Source organism: Bos javanicus, chromosome 12 (genome assembly GCF_032452875.1).
Source record: "Bos javanicus breed banteng chromosome 12, ARS-OSU_banteng_1.0, whole genome shotgun sequence".
Lineage (NCBI taxonomy): Eukaryota > Metazoa > Chordata > Mammalia > Artiodactyla > Bovidae > Bos > Bos javanicus.
This window is the reverse complement of record NC_083879.1, coordinates 2,097,866-2,106,763: the sequence shown is the minus strand read 5'-3', so window position 1 is coordinate 2,106,763 and position 8,898 is coordinate 2,097,866. Positions and strand designations below refer to the sequence as shown.

Here is an 8,898-nt window from a genome sequence, read left to right as displayed (position 1 = left end):
TTTTATTCATTCAACAAAAACAAATACCTGTATTAACTGAACACAAGTTGCTTGCCTGTGTCAAGCAGTGTACTAAGTCATAATACTTTTGGCTTAATCTAGCCACTGCAACAGAAAACAGCTTAAACACATAGTTGTCTTTATTTATGTCCCTTAACATTTGGTAGGTATTTGCTAGGTGTGTGCAGCAGCTTATTGATGTTGGATCTCAGGATTGATATCTTTGCAGTTTGCTAGAACTATCCCTCCTGGTTGCAGTCTGGATACTGTAACTCCAGATATCACATCCTCATACAACATACAGAAGATATTCCACATTTCTCATTATATCTTAAGGGTGGAATTGAATTACAAGCCTCCTCCTAGATAGCTAGTTCCATCTTCCCTGAGATCAAGAATCTCCTGATACCTGAGGTAAATTAGTGTCTGCTATGTAAGAGGAGAAGAGAAATAGTTTTCAGTCACCAACAAAAATTTTTTCCAAATGAGTAATACAGAAATGAATAAGAGGGGCATAACTCCTGTCTTGATGAAGCTGACTCCTAGCAAGGGAGATAGTAATTTAAAAAAACAAAGCTAAACTGAAATTATATGTTGCTATGTGTGATGTTGTTGTTCTTGTTAGGTCACTAAGTCCTGTCAGATGATTTGTGATCTCATGGGTTGCAGTATGACAGGCTCCTCTACCCTCCACTATCTCCTTGAGTTTGCTCAAATTCACATCCATTGAGTCAATGATGCTATCTAACCATCTCATCCTCTGCTGCCCCTTTTCTTTTTGTCTTCAGTCTTTCTGAGCATCATGGTCTTTTCTAGCGGGTTGACTCTCTACTATATGGCCAAAGTACTGGAGCTTCAGTTTCAGCATTAGTCCATCCAATGAATATTGAAGGTTCATTTCCTTTAGGATGGACTTGTTGGATCTCCTTGCAGTCCAAGGGACTCTCAAGAGTCTTATCCAGCACCACAATTTGAAAACATCAATTTTTCAGCTCTCAGCCTTCTTTATGGTCCAACTCTAACATCCATGCATGACTACTGGAAAAACCATAGCTTTGACTATACGCATCTTTGTTGGCAATGTGATGACTCTACTTTTTAATACGCTGTCTAGGTTGGTCATAATTTTTCTTCCAAGGAGCAAGCATCTTTTAATTTCATGGCTGCAGTCACCATCTACAGTGATTTTGGAGCCGAAGAAAATAAAGTCAGCCACTGCTTCCACTTTTCCCCTTCTATTTGCATGAAGTTGTGGGACTGGATGCCATGATCTTAGTTTTTTGAATGTGGAGGTTTGTTTTCTTTTTCAGCTTTAAACCAACTTTGTGATTTTTATTGATGGGCAACAACTGTATACTCCTAGCTATCGCTAACTGTGTACATTAGAAACGTGGCATCATAGAAGAGCAGACAGCAGAATAAGACAGCAGCTGGAGGGAAATACCAATCTTCATTGTTTTGCTCCTTTTTCATTATGTGTACACAGAAGCATGAATGCACTTTGAAATCTTTTAATGGCAATAAAATTACAATCACCTTTCTATGTGACTGACATTGTAACTTCAAATATTTGATCTGCCATGTGTACGTAAGCAGCTTCTCCTTGCACAATTATTAAAATGTATTTTTCCTGTTAGGAACCAGCAACTTTTTTTGTGTTTGTTTATCTTTTGAGGAACTATTTCTTCTCTGGTAACTGGCTTGTTTTTGTTATTGATCAAAAACTAAAGGGTGAGGGATGAAAGTGTGATGGATTTAAAAATTTATCTTTTTTAAGGAAAGATAAAATTCATTTTCACAAATTTACAATTGTTGTTGCTGGTGCAGGACTTACTCTACTATGTAATTAGACCGGGAATCAAACGCAAGTTACCCTTCTTACTCAGAAATCACTATTATTTCAGAAATGGGTTTCTCATGTATTTTCTTGAATCAAGCGACAGTCTGTTTCACCAGATGACTTTGATTTGGAAGCTAGAAGTCAGTGGAAGCTATGCTGTGCACAAACCACAAGGCGTCTCCTTTCACTCTAGCCCATTTTTGCGATAAGGATAAAGAGTCTGTCCTTTAAGAGCCACTAAAGAGAAGAGGGGAGGTGGTGAGAGCGGAGCCTACAAGCAGCCTAGGCGCGGCTACAGCAGGTCCACGCAACTGTGGCGCGCGGAGGTGGGCTGCGAGCTCTGCGGTGGGCGTCGCTCCTGCTGCTGGCTGATGGCCTTGACCGTCCGGCTGATCACCGTGACCATCTGGCTGATCATCCTGACAGTTGGGCTGATCACCGTCACAGTCTGCTCGTCAGTGTGCCGCCAGCCCTTGAGCCTGATCTGGGAGATGTCCTGTGGCAGCCCGTGGCGCTGCCGCAGTGGTGGTAGACCACTGCAAACAGCCTATAGGCTCTGTGGCATTTAAAGTTCTTATTTTTAAGCCCCGGAGAGAGCAGTCTTAGTTACTCATTTCCAAGTCCGCAGGATATTCAGCATTTCTGATGAGCTTCTGACAGCCCCCAGTCTTGTACACGAACCACTGGAGGTGCAGCAGGAGCATAAGACGGAGCTTTTCCAGAGTCACTCTCCAGCTGATCTCCACCTCTTGTTCAGTTTTGGTGGTGTCACCCTGGACAGACTCTCTGGCCACCAGGCTCCCCAGTGCATTCTGGACAGTGCATATCTTGTTGGACTGGATTTCCAGATGCAGATTGAAGAACAGCTGCCCAGTGGCAGACTCTTGAACTCTGCTGGTAAACCACAGACCTGATGTGTCCACCAAAAAATGCCAGCGATGGGGGTCTGAACAAAGGCCACCTGATGAGTGACTGTGGTCTTGTTTCCGGGGCCTGCTTACTCCCACTTGTCCTCACTTCCTTCTTCTGGTTCTTCCTGCTCCTCTTTGTTCACTGAGTGGCTTTTGGGTCCACTGGAAACAGTAAGGTTTTCATTATTTGGTGATAGAAGTTTCTTTTGGTTCTGCATTTCCTCATGGAGTCCATTTAGAATGAAACCTGAGTACTCCTCAGCATCTTCTTGCCCATCCTTTTCAGACAGGCTCCACTTGATCACTGTCAGGAGTCTACAAATATAAGTGGGTTCAAAGGCAGCTCTGGGGCAGATATCCCTCATGATTTTATCCCTAAGACCTTGTCTGGGTTTTGGAGGTACTGGCATATTAGTAAACTCATTCATTAGCTAAACAAAGCTGTCTGTCATGGGTGTGGATGTACAAGGGCTTTGCACTTTTAAATACAGGGGAATGAACTTCATCAGGTGATATATTGGTGGGCAAGCTACCAACGCCTGCAGTGTGGCTTTGATGTAGCACCAATTTCCTGTGTAGATCAGCCCACAGGGTTGCAACGACACTGGTTTATGAATCAGGGTGGTGTTCTCCAGGAACTCTGCAATCTTTATGGCTTCGGGATCCTCTGAAACTGGAACCAGCCCTTCCTTGACTTCTGCCTGCTTTTCAGAGATGAAGGGAGATGTGGTGGAAGGGGAATTCTTAGTTTCCATAGAAACCACAGGCAAGGAGGAAGAATAGAGTTAGAATCATGAAAAAGACTGGCCCATGACTTGGTGGGCTGACTGGTGGGCACCGTGCCCACTGCAGAGGCTGAGGCATCCACAGGAGGTGGGGTGCTCTAGGCCTTGCTGGGGCCGAGTTCGAGCTCTCCATGGTGTGCAACTCCACCCCACTGGCAGCTGTGCCCTCAACCAAGGATTCAAGTATTTGTCCCTTAGCGACTCCAAGGCTCTCAGTAGTCTCAGTCCCCATGGAAGGCTGAGCCACAGCTGTCCTCAACAGGGTGTCCCTGCTGGGAGTCAGCCCTGGAGCAGCCCTCAAGCTGCTCTGCAGTCCTGGCCCCGCCGTCCAGGGCTCGGGGAAAGCCTCAGTGAGGCGCGGCATCACTGACAAAGTCTGTGGTGTCCTGAGAGCTGCCCCAAGTCCGGGGGTGGGGGCGCTGAGGGCACATTCCCCATCAAGTCTGCATCCTTGGCGCCTACACTGTTGCAGATTGCTGGGCCAGGTGACCACCGACCAGGCCTTCTGCCGAAGGCCTGCCCTCGGCACTTTCAAGTGACTGTGATATCCAGGAGGAGGTTTTTTCTTCTTTTTGCACTCCCTTTCTCCTGCACAGTTGCACTTATCTCATATGCTAGCAAAGTAATTTAGGATTTCTATTTCTTATAGCTGGACACAGCTTATCTGATACAGTGATATATGAACGCTATTTCTATTTTTAATTGTCAGAAAGTCTCTGATTTATTACAAATTCTCAAGAAAGATTATTTGTATGACGTATTGTTCAACGAATGTTGTAAAGTACTTTTCTAATGAAAGGAAATCTGCAATCTAATCTTATAAAACAACAGCAAAAAAAATCAGTTTAGAAATAATGTATTAAGTATTTTACTTATCTTAGAATGATATATATTTCCTATTAATGTATTCTTCTACAATTCAAGTTATATATTAATATTAAAACCTCAATGGAATTAATTTTTTGAATTCTCATTTGACAGAAAAAAATGCAAATATTGAAAGTTTATGTCCTATCCTTCCTTTAACTTTGAGTCATTGTATGGACTGAAAATTAGGTCTAGGAAAAGAAGAACTAAAATGGACTGGAATGGGTGAATTTAACTCAGATGACCATTATATCTACTACTGTGGGCAGGAATCCCTTAGATAAGGTAAGAAGAGGTTAATTATCTTTCTGAGACTACACACCTGGTGGGAGGGAAGGAACTAATACAAAAAGCTCCTGATTTCTAGATTAGCATTCTTATATTCTTCATACCACCTCCTCTAGTGTTCCAGTAGTAAATAAAATTAATTTGAAGTATTAACTTTCATTGTATTTTAATACATCAGTTTTCTCAATTATATTAAGATATCAATAGCATATTCAAAAGCAGAGACATTACTTTGCCAACAAAGGTCCGTCTAGTCAAGGCTATGGTTTTTCCTGTGGTCATGTATGGATGTGAGAGTTGGATTGTGAAGAAGGCTGAGCACAGAAGAATTGATGCTTTTGAACTGTCATGTTGGAGAAGACTCTTGAGAGTCCCTTGGACTGCAAGGAGATCCAACCAGTCCATTCTGAAGGAGATCAGCCCTGGGATTTCTTTGGAGGGAATGATGCTGAAGCTGAAACTCCAGTACAACCAGAAGGAGATCAGCCCTGGAATTTCTTTGGAGGGAATGATGCTAAAACTGAAACTCCAATACTTTGGCCACCTCATGCGAAGAGCTGACTCATTGGAAAAGACTGATGCTGGGAGGGATTGGGGGCAGGAGGAGAAGGGGACGACAGAGGATGAGATGGTTGGATGGCATCACTGACTCAATGGACGGGAATCTGAGTTAACTCCGGGAGTTGGTGATGGACAGGGAGGCCTGGTGTGCTGTGATTCATGGGGTTGCAAAGAGTTGGACACGACTGAGCAACTGAAATGAACTGAACTGAACTGAATATTTATTCCATTGTACATATGCACTACAAATTCCTTATCCATTTGTCTGTTGATGGACATCTAAGTTGCTTCCATGTACTAGCTATTTAAACAGTGATGCAATGAATATTGTGTCTCAGGAGGGGCAGCGGTGAGGAGATACCCCTTGTCCAAAGTAAGGAGCAGTGGCTGCACTTTGCTGGAGCAGCCGTGAAGAGATACCCCACATCCAAGGTAAGAGAAACCCAGTCAATAATTTTGTCATACTTTGTTATGCAGCAGTAAATAACCAATACAGTGCCCCTTCCTCGAAATCATGACACAAGCTCTTTTTAGATCAAGGTTGGGAGTTGTTATGTATGACTGTGTTCTAAACTGCTCTCAAAAAGTATCTGTTCTTGGGCTTGCCTGGTGGTGCATTGGATAGGTGTTTGCCTGCCAATGCAAGGGACATGGGTTCGATCCTTGGTCCAGGAGAATTCCACAGGTTGCAGAGCAACTAAGCCTGTGCGCCACAACTATTGAGCCTGTGCTCTGTGTCCTGGGAGCCACAACTTCTGAGCCCACAGGCTGCAGCTACTGAAACCCATGTGACTAGAGCCCATGCTCCACAACAGGGGAAGTCACACCCAAACACTGCAACAAAGAGCAGCCCCCTGCTCACTGCGATGCCCTCCAATCAGACATCACGCTCTGTTCATTTCCATATTAATGTGATGTCAATTCCTGTTTCTGTCTTAGGCTCTTTCAAGATGGTCTTGATGACTCCTCACATCTCTGCAGTGCTTCAAAATTAAATAAGATGATATTGAACCTGCATATCAGTTTTTTCATCCAAAGAATCAGTAGAATGTGAAATATTTAAGCCAGAGATAGAGTTGGTGAATGAGCCCATGAATCCTTTAGGAGAACCCTCTAAGTAACTGCAGGTAAAGCTGCCCAGCTGGCTTATTCTGCTTGGGTTTCTAAGATTCCTATGTCCTGGCCAACACCTCCCACACATGGATACCCACTCACATGCTCAGTTTGACTCACCCTGGTCAGAGCCCTGGGTCCCCATGCAGGGTCTCCCACCAGCTCCGGGATCTGTCTGTTACCTCACTCCAGCCAGACCTGCTCCAGGAGACTGGACCCAGCCCGCCCTCTCTTGAGTGCTGACACTGGTAACATAAGTTATAGCAGATAGTACCTGCTTCATCTCTCTCATGTAACCAAAGGGTCAGCCAGGGCTTCCTCCCTCTCAGACAGTGGGAATTCCTACCCACAGGCCAGTGCCTATCTGGACCCTCCCTTTGGTTCCCCACAGCCTCTATTCCTCTCAGAAGGTTTAACATCCATCTCTCCCTTTACACCAGTTTCTACAAGAAATCCAACCAAATGAAATAGGCTGTGATGGTCTGTGGATTTTTACTTCATGCTGGGAGGGTCTGGAAACATGAGGGTCTCCATGCAGCTGTCACTGTCTGGGCCCCTCTGCCTTTTCACTGCCTGGTGTCCTCTCAGGGGACCCGATGTGCTGAGCACACTCCAGTCTGCCCTGGTACTCACAGCAGTGCCTCTGCCAGGAGTTCTGGGTTATGAAGTTTCCTCTTTCTCATTATACTTGCTTTGGATACTAGTTTCTAAAATGATCCGGTCTGATATCTTATAAGTTCCTCTTCTCACCTATTCAGCTGCCTTCCCCCAGTAGCAAAAAGTAACACACTGGTTTCCTTGGTGTGTGTGCCCAGAAGTGGGATTGCTGTGTTGTATGACAGTTGTATTTAAGTTTTTTAAGGAATGTTCACACTATTCTCCAGAGTGGCTGTACCAGTATGCATTCCCACCAACAAAAGGATTCCCCTTTCTCTACACCTTCTCCAGCATTTACTGTTTGCAGACTTTTTGATGGCAGCCATTCTGACCAACATGAGATGATATCTTATTGTGGTTCTGATTTGTATTTCTCTAATAATGAGTGATGTTGAGCATCTTTATATGTGTTTATTATAAAGGCTCATTTCTATAAACATGCTCTATGTAATCTACTCTACTTATAATTCCAAATTGGTAACTGTTTTTGATTTGTAACAGTCTCTTTCAAATATTTCTATTTCAAATTATTTACTAGGATCAGGTAGAAAGCTTCCATATGGATGAGTTTTAATTAAAATACCCGTGTGCCATGCACCGGAAAAGCATATTTTAAAGAGAAGTGCAAACAGACTATCACAATGAAAAAAATTCCCTCTTTCTGGTGGCTAGAAACAGGACTAAGATGAAGCATGATTCTAAAACCAGCAATGTTTTTCATAAATCATGAGATTATCATTAACACCATTCTTATTACAAATGCCACTGTGATGTTCTTGCTTGTAGTGTGATAAGGGCTGCATCAGCAGGGTTGGTTTTGTGGCGTGAAGTGCTTAGTGTTCCATTTGCCCTGCAGGGTCTTCTGTGACAAACATGCTTCATCCATCCAACAACCAAAGTCAGCCATATGCAAATGTGGGCAACACTGATGATTTTCTACATATGTTTCCGAATATTAATAGATAAATGTTATATTTATTTCCTTTAATCTATTGTTGGTTACTTTTAGCTCTTTTTTCATCTCCTCCACAACAAAAACATATACTGTAAATGACTATTAATTTGGGGCATTTTCTTAGTAAATTCTTTGTCTTCTCTAATGTTAAAAGGCAATAGTAGCACTTAACCTTTGGCTTAAAAAAATATGATTCAATCGAGTTAAACTGCTGTTCTCCCAGAACTTAAAAAGTAAAATACCAATATAAATATGTGGTAATTATCACCAGAACTGTTCATTTTTAACTATTAAATTTAAACAAAGAGCAATTGCTGTTTGTTCATGCAAAACAAACAGTGCCTGCTTAAGATCTTTTTGATTAATTTGTCTCTCTGTGTGCAGATCCAAGAGAAAGCATCGCCTTGGCCTCAGCACACACATCTATGAAATGGAAAAAACTTTGCTGTCCCAGTCAATTGTTAGGATTTTCCCAAAGCAGGGGTTTAGTGGTAAACAATGGAGTGGGGGGAAGTCCAAATCCTGGTGAACAGGCCAACATACCCAGGGTCTGGCAAATGCAGCCTAGTTCTAGGACCGGCATCAGGAAAAAGGAGGTGCTTTGCTATTGGTCTTCCCTAGTGACTCAGTTGGTAAAGAATCTGCCTGCAATGCAGGAGACCTGGGTTTGATCCCTGGGTCAGGAAGATCCTCTGGAAAAGGAAATGGCAACCCACTCTAGTACTCTTGCCTGGAGAATTCCATGGACAGAGGAGGCTGGCAGGCTATGGTCCATGGGATCACAAAGAGTCAGACATGACTTTAAGACTAACTTTTACTTTTTGCTATTGCGGGAAGGCAGCTGAATAGGTGAGAAGAGGAACTTATAAGATATCAGACCGGATCATTTTAGAAACTAGTATCCAAAGCAAGTATAATGAG

At 43.2% G+C, this 8,898-nt stretch overlaps 1 pseudogene; it reads right to left on the bottom strand.

The window, feature by feature from the left end:
• Nucleotides 1-2,005: 2,005 nt before the first annotated feature.
• LOC133258117 (ubiquitin carboxyl-terminal hydrolase 10-like) lies at nucleotides 2,006-6,510 on the bottom strand (annotated as a pseudogene).
• Nucleotides 6,511-8,898: the final 2,388 nt, after the last annotated feature.